Raw genomic sequence first — 11,919 nt, 5'->3', positions numbered from 1 at the left:
AACAAGAAGATGAGAAGAGTTCCCTGTTGAATCCAAGACTAAATGTCACCTTCTTCTTCTTCTAATACCCAAAAATCAACACTAAATTCTTAGAAATTAAATTGGAGGTTAGGGTTTGCTTGAAGGCTGAGAGAGTGTGATAGAGGCTGAGGGTAAGCAACCGTAGCCATCATATTACCTTAAATAGGAACGTAAACCCCGGAGACTAGGGTTTCTCATTAAACCGCCACACATCATGGTTATAAGCCACTACATTGTGGTGTTCATTTAAATCTCGCGTTCTAGAACGCTCTGCCATGTTGTGGTGATGCTCCACCACGGCATGGTCACCCAAACAAAAGTTAGAACATAAAAATCAATTTATACCAGGATTGGATGTTACATGGATAAAGTTGGAAACCTTATACATTAAATCCCTTATTAGAATCGGTGTAACATCCAAAATCTGGATGTTTAGAAAGTGAGAAAGAAATGGAAATAAGTTAGTAAATGACAAAAATAGTAATAAAGGGTAAAATGGTATATTGGTTATTTTACATAAAGAAAAAGGGTATAATAGTACATATGTCACCATTTTACAAGTTATATGAGTTTTATATGCTCATAATGTAATGGATTAATTTCAAGGGAGAAAGTGGAAAAGAATATGAAATCTATTATTCCATGTAAAAGTGGTAATGACAACTTTGAGACCATAAACATTAACCTTAGAGGAAAGGCCAAAGGGTAAAAATGTAACTTTTAGTGGACTTGAAAATGAAGAAATAGAAAAAATAATTAGCTTACAAGGAGTTCATATGAAGAATCTAGAAGACTACAAAGTTAGACAAAAAAAATTAATGAAATCTGATTTGGAAATGTGATAGCTACAAGGTACTAACTTTGGATCTTAATAAGTCGATATGTATAGCAAATTAGTAAAGTTAGCAAACATCTATATTCATGAGGAATTTGCACATCACTGAGTCCCGGTATCAATGGTTTTGGACTGAGATGTGTGTTTCACTTCCAGATTCTGGAAATATTTCATGAGGAGTTGGGTACTCTTCTGCACTTCAACATATATTTTCACCCACAAACTAATGGACAGAGTGAGTAAACTATCTAGACATTGGACGATATGCTTTGGGATTTTGTGTTATATTTTGGTGGGAGTGGGGATACATATCTTCCATTGTTTGAGTTCTTATACAACAACAACCACTACACCATTATTGATCGACCTCCCTTTTAGACGCTCAATAGGAGAAAGTGTTAGACTTTGATTTGTTGGGGAGAGGTCGGTCAGTGAGTCATAGGGAGTACGGAGGTCGTACTTAGGACTACGAAGTTAATTCAGCAGGTGTGCGATAGGCTACATATCGTGCAGAGCTGATAGAAAAGTTATGTTGATAGGTGTCGATCAGATTCAGAGTTTCAGGTTGGAGACATGGTGCTCCTGAAGGTATCACCATGGAAAAGTGTCATCCGGTTCTGGAAGCGGGGCCAATTGGGCCCCATATATATTTCTCCTTTCAGGGTTGTTGCCCAAGTAGTTAGGGTTGCATATCGTTTGGATCTACCGAGGAACATAGCAGGATTTACAACACGTTTCATGTCGCTCAGCTGCGGAAGTGCCTGGATGACGAATCACAGTGGTATCATTGGATGATATTTAGGTGGCTGAGTGCCTAAAATATGTGTAGAGACCAATGGTGATTCATGATAGGAAGACCAAGACCTTGCGACACAAGGTAGTGATAGTGGTGAAGGTGCATTAGCAGCATCGAAAGGGTTCAGAGTGGACCTGGGAGCCTGATGAGGAGATGAGGGAGCACTACTCCAGGCTATTTTGTGACAACGGACTTCGAGGATGAACTCTGATTCAAGTGTGGGGGAGTTCTAACACCCGTGTCAATTATGAGCTAATATATTAATTCAAAAGTCTCATTTTTGGATGGCCATAATGTGGTGGATCTTTACCACGGCGTGGTAAATGTTTTCTTGGTCGCGTGGTCTAATTACCCGCCACAACATGGCTATAAGGGCCACGATGTGGTAGGTAATTTTAGTGAAACCCTAGATTTATGTGTTGGACCCCTATTGAAAGGAATGAGGAATCTAGGGTTTGCTCACCTCAGCCTCCATTAACCTCCTAAAGCTCTAAAGAAAACCCTAACCTCTTTCCCCTATTATTGAAGCCCCTTTTGGTGTTCTTGGAAGTTTTAAAGAGGGAAGGAAGAAAAAGGAAGTTAATATCCAGCAAGAAAGTCTCCATTATTCACCTTAACACTATTCTAGATCCTTATAAGTGTCCAAGACTCGATTTGTATCATGTTAGGTTTCTAGATCTTGATTTTTGGCCCATAGTATTATTGTTCTTGATAGTTGGAATGGTGAGACTTCATAAGGATTAAAACTTTGGAACATTTAGTATGATTTTGGGTTTGGATTTGAGGTGTAGTTGAGTTTTTGAGCCATGCATGAGATTTTTATCAAAAACCCATATTTTAGACCCATTATGGCTTCAAGACATGCATGTTTATAAAGCACCCACCTTTTTGTTAGATCTGGTATTAGAAACTCTTCTGGAATGTTTGGGTTAAGGACTTTCTCGGATTAAGGGCTTAATGGTTAAGACCTTGTGGTATTTAGCCTTATTGGGACCAAGGGTTTGGGATTTTGACTTTTGGGGTGGTCCTAATGAATAAAGTTGGAAGCTTTATCCTTCTAGACCATTTTTTGGATAAGATATGAGCTTTGGAGCTCTTGGAATCAAGGAAAATGGCTTAACCCATTAAGTTGTTGGAAACCCAGTACCTACGGCGTGGCCTTAGGTTGCTATAGCATGGCAACTGGGAAATGCCTGTTTGTTCAATCATATGAGGGCCACGGCATGGCCAAGGAAGGCTAAAACGTTGAGGTTGACTAAAATCAATGTTAACCGTTGAATTTTGACTTGAGTCGACTTTTGGTCAAACTCTTAGTTTTGGAAGAAGAATTGAGGGTTACCTTGTGTAATGGTATAGGTGGTGCGTAACATCGATATTTCTGGAAGTGAGAGCAATAGCAACTGAGTGTCGACTGAGAGGTGAGTCTCTTCACTGTATTTGGGGGTCGAAGGCACCAATGTCGACCCACTAGATTATGTTTGTAGGACGATAGGTGTATTTGTGACACTTACTGATATGCGTGTATGTGCTTGTTGTCTTTACGACTCTTGCTGTATGCTTAGATGTAGGCGGTGAACTAGACCCGTATTGGTTGAAAGATACCGAAATAATTGAAATAGATTCGGGGGTGAAATAGACCTGTACCGGTTGAAAGATACCGAGGGAGTTCAAATAGACCCGTACCAGTTGAAAGATACCGAAGGGGTTGAAATAGACCTGGTTTAGCTTCGTGATGTTATGCTTGTTTTTGGGGGTATTTTGGGGTAACTCACTAAGCTTTGTGCTTAAAGTTCTATGTTTATGGTTTCAAGTACTTCTTATTAGAAAGGGAAGGGCCTGACATGATCGCATCACATCCACCAATGTTCCATATTTTATAATTTTTTGCTCTAATGATTATATAAATCGTTTTATACTCTGATGGGGTTTTCTTAATGATTGAATGATTGTTTGTTTGATTTAAGATAAAATTTTTTCTTATAATTTTTGGGACGTTATATTTAAGTTTATGTCTAATGTTTTATATGAAATGTATGCTCTTGTGTAAGTATGTGATCTATATAATGGTAGAGTAATGTGTATGCTCACTAAACATTATACTTACCCATTGTTATTTAACATTTTCAGGTTTGTTAGGCTTTAATAAAGGAAAGAGATCGCTGTGACTGTAGGTGACATTCTCTTGAAGACCTTTATTAAAGAATTAATGTTATGTTTTTCTAAATCCGAGATGTTTTTCTTCCGTTAATGTTCTTTTGAAGTATTAGGTTATAACTATGGTTGAATGTTTTTGAAAACTTTAATTATATTTTTAAAAGGGTAACAATTGGCTTTTTATGTTTTATATATTTATTTTATAAAATTGGTTCGCTACAAATGAGGTATGGACTTAACAGGTTAAGAGCTCAATGAAGGTATGAGTCTTCCAGATGAATTGTGATGTGGCCAAGGACTGGCCACGCCACAGTGGATAGGGAGGTCTACGACTGTTTTGTTATGGCTAGACAACGGTGCGGTGGACCGTTGACCATTGACTTTTTGACCAATTTAATTTTTCGTCAAATATTAGTAAAGGCATGTCTTAGATCAAGGATTAAGGGAAATGATCCTTTTCCCTAGGATAAGGATTAGAAAGAGAAAGATTCGTTTAGAGATGAAAATTAAGTATTATACCGTAACTATTAAATTAGAGTAATTTATTATGTAGTGTTTGAGGAAGACTCGATGCTAGTAGCTTGGTATTGTGGATTCCTTCGTATCAAATATTCATGTGAGTTCTAGTTGTTTGAAGTTAGGATGATTTTTGGGTCAGCCACATACGTTGTGCGTGGGTGTACTGAGTAAGCCTGAGTACGTTGGGCATAATTTAAGTATGCTTGGCATATGCGATAAGTGTCAGAGCCCTATTTTCATGGTTTGATCTCTATTTAAGCTCCTTAACTTCCCCAAACCCATTCCATTCTCATCTTCTACTTCTCTAACACCCTCTCTTGAAACCCTAACCCTAGATTGAGCCTTGTGAGCAAAAATATGGTGTTTTTAAGTGCTTTGGAGTGCTCTTGGTGCACCTTAAAGAAGAAGGAACTCATTGAAGAAGTGTTGGTTGCATTAGATCTTGTAGATATAGACTTTTTCACCTTGATCTTTCTTCTAGAGGTATAAAGTTTGAATCTTGATGATGAAATTGTTAGATCTAGCTAGTTTTGGGTGTTTATGAGCCTTTGGTCACTTTAAGTGCATAAAGTTTAGATCTTGAAAGTCTATGACCTTATTATGGATAAAGTTGGAAACTTTATCCATGTAAACATCATTTTAATTCAGATATGAAGGTTAGAGACCTGGCCTTAATGGATTAAGTTGAAAAGATGCACTTTTTGGGCCCTTTTGAGACTTAAAGACTATATGTTGTTTGTTAGGACCATTCTAACGAATAACGTTGGAAACTTTATCCATTATGGAGCTATTATGACAACAAAAATATGATCTTGAGTGTTGTATGTAATCCATGCATGTTTAGATGGTCTTATTAGGTTAAGAACATAGGGTTTTGGACCTTAAGCACTTAATAGCCATGCAATGTCATAAAGTTTGAAACTTTATGACTTAGGACACCATTTTGGGCTTGGATGTGAGTTTTGGATGGAAGGGCTTAATGAAATAAGATCTTAATAGAGGTTTGGGACTGGGCTGCGTACGATGGGCGTACCTGGTGGTATGTTGTGCGTACGCGGTCAACACCCCGCTTTTTGGTCAACATGAGAGTACGTTGGGTGTACACTCTTGGTATGTAGGGCGTACTCCATTGGGAAAGGATATTCACTTTTAGGACCTTGACTATTGACTTTAACCAGGGTTCACCAAGGTTGACCTAGGGGTATTTTGAATTGTGTTTGAGAATTGTTCATTTGGACGGATAGGTGACGGTTATACTTTAACCTTCTGGTCCATGCTATGTTGACCTTCCGGTACATATCATCATATTCATATCATAACATATTACATATACAACATGCATCACATTTTTATCATACACATAAGACCTTCTGGTCACACATAATCACCCCATTGGGTAAGGCATAGTGAGAAGACTCACCTCGAAGATGTCGGATAATCACTCTTGCTCAATCCTCCGACCTAGCTTCCTCCTATATCATAATTACATCTCTAATTAATACCTTCCTGACTTAATTTGTCTAATGCCCTTAAGTCAACGCAAGTCAAATCTGGTCAACGTTGGTCAATGGCCACCCCCCGTTGACCCAACTCATCGAGTCAGGAACTGACTCGGTGAGTTCTGACGTGAATTCCAATCCGCTAAATTCCAACTGACTCACTGAGTGTTTCCCCCAACTCAGCGAGTCACCAACTGTGTGAGTCATGGGACAACCCGGTCTGACTCGTTGAGTCTAATCATGCACTCGATGAGTTAATTCCATGCTTGAACTCAAATGGACTTCTTAGGTCAGATCTGTTTCTCTAATCTATAGATCTGACCTTTCCAAACATGATAATCACGTAAAGGCCACATCTTGGCACCCATGTAACGCCTACAAGGCTTCTTTTGGTGAAATGACCTCTAAGGTGGTAACCTAAGTCCACAACTGAAAAGGAAAGGCATAAAGCAGAGCATTTGGGACTCTCTGGACCTTCTAAGGTCCAAATCTAGGTACCAATTCCCCATGGGACCTCTCACACTCCAAATACAAACTAATCAAGGCATGAAGAAACCCTAGATTTGACTATATCAATAAAAACATGAGAATCAACTCTGAATAATACCTCAAATAGCTTCCTCTACCCAAGTGAGTGTAGATCCATGCTCCCTAACTCTCCTAGCTTGACCTTCTTCTTCCCTTCTTGCTAACACACAAGGATGATGAACAATGGCCTCTTTTCTCACTCACAAGGACTCTCAGATGCTTTGGTGCTCTCAAGGACGAAGGTAGCCGCAATGAAGGGCTATAAGGTCCTTTAAATATGGCTCAGACCTGGTAAATTAGGGTTTTAGTCGCCAGCATGGACTCATTGAGTCCCCTCACCGACTCGTCGAGTCCACTGATTAATCTAGTCATCACCACGTGACCTTACTCGATGAGTCTAGGCATCAACTCATCGAGTCTCTCTCTCTTAGAATCCAAAAATAAATGATAAAAATAATACCTGAAATCCCGGATGTTACAATTCTCCTCCACTAGAATCAGACTTCGCCCCCGAAGTCTCGCTCTACAAACAATTCTGGATATTGCTCCCGCATCTCTAACTCCGGCTCCCAAGTCATCTCGGACTCCTTCCGATGTTGCCACTAGACCTGAACCAGGGAAACCTCTTTGTTCCTCAGAACCTTGATTCTCCTATCTCAGATCGCAATCGGCCTCTCAACAGAGTTCAGGCTCGCATCCACCTTAATGTCCTCTAATGGAACCACTGCTGACTCATCGGCAATACACTTTCTCAATTGAGACACGTGGAAGGTATCATGAATCTAACTCAGCTCGGCAGGTAGCTCCAAATGATAAGCTACTCCGCCCACCCTAGTTGTCGCCTTAAATGGACCAATATATCGAGGTCCCAACTTGCCTCTCTTCCTGAATCGAATCACACCTTTCCAAGGTGATACCTTCAGGAGAACGAAATCACTAACCTGAAACCCGAGCTCTGAGCGACGCCTATCAGAGTAGCTCTTCTGGAAACTCTGGGCCGTCAGTAACCTTTGCCTGACCTGCTGAATCTGCTCAGTCATCTGGAGTACTATCTCCGTACTACCCATCACACGCTGTCCTACCTCTCCCCAACAAATGGGATTCCAAGACCTCCTTCCATACAACAGCTCGAAGGGAGGCATACCGATGCTCGAATGGTGGCTGTTGTTATAGGAAAACTTAGCCAAAGGCAGATATGTGTCCCAACTTCCTCTGAAGTCTAATACACATGCCCGAAGCATGTCCTCAAGTGTCTGGATAGTTCGCCCACTCTGACCGTCGGCCTGAGGGTGATAAGCAGTGCTGAAATCCAATCTCGTACCCAACTCCTCATGAAACTTCTTCCAGAACCTGGAAGTAAAACGTACATCTCGATCTGACATAATCGAAATCGGCACCCCATGTCAAGACACCACCTCCCTCACATATATTTCTGCCAACTTCTCTGCGGAAGAACTCTCACTGATAGCAAGGAAGTGAGCACTTTTCGTCAATCGATCCACAATCACCCAAATTGCATCGACAGCCCTTGGGGTTCTTGGCAGTTTGGTGATGAAATCCATAGAAATATGTTCCCACTTCCACTGGGGAACCTCAAGTGGCTACAACTTGCCATGTAGACGTTGGTGCTCGGCCTTAACCTGACGACAGGTCAAGCACCTCTCTACAACCCACGCAGCATCTCTCTTCATACAAGGTCACCAATAGTCTCTCTTCATATCCAAATACATTTTAGTGGCCCCTGGATGGATCAAGAATCTCGATCTATGCGCTTCCTCCATTAAAACACTGCGTGACCCGCCAATAAACGGCACCCAGATCTGTCCATGAAAAGTCATAAGCCCTTGGCTATCAGTCACAAACTCAGATACCTGCCTAAGCACTCGCTCCTTCTTGCGGTTCTCCGGTCTCACAGCCTCTAACTGGGCCTCACGAATGGTATCTAACACCAGAGTCATCATAGTCATTCTTTTACACATACCTTGTATCAGAACACACTCTGCCTTCCGACTCAGGGCATCGGCTATCACATTTGCCTTGCCCGGGTGGTACAGGAACTCAGAATTGTAATCCTTCACCACATCCAGCCATCTCCTCTGCCGCATATTCATGTTGGGTTGATCCATCAAATACTTCAAACTCTTGTGGTCCGTGTAAATGGTACACCGAACCCCATACAAATAGTGGCGCCATATCTTGAGAGCGAATACTACCGCTCCCAACTCCAGATCGTGAGTGGGATACCTCGCCTCATGAGGCTTCAGCTACCTAGATGCATATGCTATCACATGCCCCCTCTGCATAAGCACTGCACCCAACCCTGATATTGATGCATCGCAGTATACCACAAAATCCTCAACTCCTTCTGGAAGGGATAACACCGGGGCTTTGCACAACTTCCGGCGAAGAGTCTCAAACGAGGTCTGCTGCTCCAGACCCCATGAAAAAGCAACACCCTTCTGGGTCAACCTAGTGAGTGGCACTGCAATCTTGGAGAAATCATGAATGAATCTCCGATAATAACCGACTATCCCCAGAAAACTCCTGATCTCCATGGCGGACTTCGGCACTTCCCAACTCATCACTGCCTTAATCTTGGCCGAGTCGACCAATATCCCATTTTGATTAACAAGATGCCCTAAGAATTAGACCTCTCGTAACCAAAAATCACACTTGGAGAATTTGGCATAAAGCCTCTCCGACCTCAATACCCCGATGATCTCCCTCAAATGCTCCTCATGTTGTTCTCGCGATCTAGAATAAACTAGAATATCATCAATAAACATGATTACCGATCGATCCAACATCAGCCGGCATACTCTGTTCATGAGATCCATGAACGCTACTGGTGCATTGGTGAGCCCAAAAGGCATCACCACAAACTCATAGTGCCCATATCGCGTCCTAAACGCCATCTTCTGGATATCCTCATCACGCACCCTCATCTGGTGATATCCAGACCTCAAGTCTGTCTTGGTAAACCAAGATTCCCCCCTGAATCTGATCAAACAAATCATCAATCCTCGGTAGCGGATAATGGTTCTTGAACGTTAACTTGTTCAGCTCCCGATAGTCGATGCACATCCGGTGCGAACCATCCTTTTTCTTGACAAAAAGGATTGGTGCTCCCCACAGCAAGCTACTCGGCTGAATAAACCCCTTCCCCAACAGCTTCTGAAGCTGCGATGATAACTCCTGCATCTCTGAAGGCGCAAGGAGATAGGGTGCCTTGGTGATAGGTGCTGTCCCCAGAACCAAATCGATACGGAACTCTAACTGCCTCTCGGGAGGCACACCCGGCAACTCCTTGGGGAAAACGTCTGGGAACTCGCACACTATCAGAACCTCGCCAACTGATCTCAGTCTCCCTTAATCAATCCTTGTATCCTTCACATAAGCTACGAACCCCTTGCATCTCTGCTGCAAACTCTGCCTCGCTCTGGCAGCCAAACAGAACGCTGACCGACTTTGAGTTCCCTCGCCATAGACTGTCAGCACTACCCCACTAGGATCTCGAATCATCATCAATTGCTGCTCGTAGTCTATCACAGCCCCAAATCGGCTCAACCAATCCATGTCCACGATGACACATACGTCCCCCTCGCAATCGGGACCAGATCTATCGGAAACCCAACGCCGAAAATCTGAAGCACACATCCTCGAATTATGTCTGTGGCATACACTGCTCACTCGTTAGCTATAGAAACTCGTAGAGGTCGACTCATTCCTCTCGCTGGATACTGATGTGTCTACTGAACGCTAATGAAACAAATGAACGACTCGCACCCGAGTCAAACAACACCAAAGTAGGTACATAATTCACAAGGAAAGTACCAGCCACGACATCGGGCGCTACGCGGACCTCCTCCACTGTCAACTTGAAGGCTCTCTTGCGAGCCTTCGGTGCCTCTGCCTTCACTGGATGAACCTCAGTAGCGCGAACGACGGCAGGGGCAGATCCCTACTGTGCTCCCTGTGTTGTCCACCGCAGCTGCGGATACTCGGCCTTCCGATGGCCCGTCTGGTTGCAATGAAAGCAAACCATGAATCCCTTGGGGAAGTCCTCCTCCTTGCCACATTTGTAGCAAGCACCAGATCGAAAAACTCCATCATGTCCCTTGCCGCACTTTCTACAAGTGCGGCCCTTCTGGCATCCAGATCTCGAATCGGTGGGCTTTGCCCACTTGGCTGTCGGCTGAGACTGTATCGGTCGCCTATCCAACCCTTGAGACTCAGCCTCCTCCTTGGCCTGAGTCTCCAACTCAATCTCCCTCTTTCGGGAATTTTCCTGAAGTTTAGCAAATGTCCGGTATGTCGAGTTTGATACGAACTCCCGAATGTCCCTCCTCAGAAGGCTTAGAAACTGGCTCATGCGCGCCTGCTCAGATGACACGTGCTCAGGGCAGAACATCACCCTCTCATGAAACTTCCTGGTGATCACAGTCACTGACTTAGTACCCTGCTTGAGGGTCAAGAACTCCTGGGCCAACCGTTACCTTTCTACCTGGGGAACGTACTCGTCTCTGAACATAGTGGTGAACTTCTCCCAGGTCGCTGCTGAGATCTCCGCAGAAGTAAGATGCACCGTCACAAATTTCCACAGGTCCTTTGCTCCCAAGCGAAGCTGGTTCAGTGCAAACCGAACCCTCAGATGCTCTGGACATGAACAGGTGTAGAAGCATCCCTCAATATCAAATATCCATCTCATCGCAGCAATCAGATCTTGCATCCCATCAAACTCTAGTGGCTTCATGTTGCTGAACTCCCGATACAGCAACGAGTCACCCCCTTGCGGCTTGGCAGCAGCGATGACTGCAGTGGCCACGTCAACAGCAGCGTCAGTAAGAGCAGCGTACCGCTCATCAAAGGTCTCAATCAACATGCTCTTGATAGACCCGAACATCTATGGTATCTTAGCTCAGATGGCCGCAACCACCTCATCATGAATCATCTGGCGGAGCTCCTCATCGCTCGCATGCCTCGCTTGTCCGCGGTCTGCGGCGTGTCCCAACCATGATGCCTCTGAAACAACATAAAAATATCAGAGACTCGCTCAAGTACACTTGCACGCGATAACTCAATCCTACTTTCTCCCTAGTACCCTAAGGATTCTTACTTGGAGTGCGCACTAATCCGATGTCTTCGGTAGTACGGGCCCAATACTACCTCCCACACCGCATCAACATTCACCCCAAGTCCTCCTCCTAGGATCCCAGCTCACAAATACTCTACATCTCGCTAGCATAGGCTACCCTTCTGTAAGCCTCTCATAAGCTCCTCGCTACTACCTACTCGCTCTCAAGCATCTCTTAGCAGCAGAAATCTCCTAGGCTAAGGCATCACAAATCAAGCCACTCTAGTCCTAACATGAATACCTAGCATACTCTAGCACGAATAACATATCATATCATATCTCATAACACATAATGTAAGGGTATTTTGGGAAATCACCGTTCGAGCGCTGGCTGATCGTACACACTGCTTCTTTCTTCTTTCCTCACATTCTTTTACTTTTTGGAAAAATTGTTTCTTTTATGAAAATGTTTCTCAAATCCTCAGTTTGAATT

Source organism: Lactuca saligna, chromosome 3 (assembly GCF_052625555.1).
Source record: "Lactuca saligna cultivar CGN05327 chromosome 3, ASM5262555v1, whole genome shotgun sequence".
NCBI classification, from domain to species: domain Eukaryota; kingdom Viridiplantae; phylum Streptophyta; class Magnoliopsida; order Asterales; family Asteraceae; genus Lactuca; species Lactuca saligna.
This window is presented reverse-complemented; position numbering follows the sequence as displayed.